The sequence below is a fragment of the Austrofundulus limnaeus genome, unplaced genomic scaffold (genome assembly GCF_001266775.1).
Source record: "Austrofundulus limnaeus strain Quisiro unplaced genomic scaffold, Austrofundulus_limnaeus-1.0 Scaffold6, whole genome shotgun sequence".
NCBI lineage: Eukaryota > Metazoa > Chordata > Actinopteri > Cyprinodontiformes > Rivulidae > Austrofundulus > Austrofundulus limnaeus.
In genome coordinates, this window is record NW_013952408.1 from 5,618,099 (window position 1) to 5,618,470 (window position 372).

Genomic DNA, 372 nt, shown 5'->3' on the forward strand with positions numbered 1-372 from the left:
CCTGTCACACTGTGTGATCTTTTGCATGAAATGAAATGAGGGAAAAAAATATTATCTCTCCATAACATGCTTCTGGTGACAGATTGCCTAAAGCTATGACTCAGTGTTTACCTAGTTATTGCTAAAATGCCAAAATGCATTGCTTTACCAAGGATCCCTTCATGTTTGAATAATTCATAAGCAAGTGTTAAGTGGCTTCACAAACAATTAAGCAAAAAAAAAAAAGGTTAAAGACAGAAGGTACAAAAAGTGTCCTGAAAATGAATAAAAAAGCAACCAATGCCCAAATGAACCATGAAAAGACCCCATACGAATTTCAGAATGTTGTCAAAACCACTTCAGACAAATTTAAGCATCTTGGAAACAAACCAA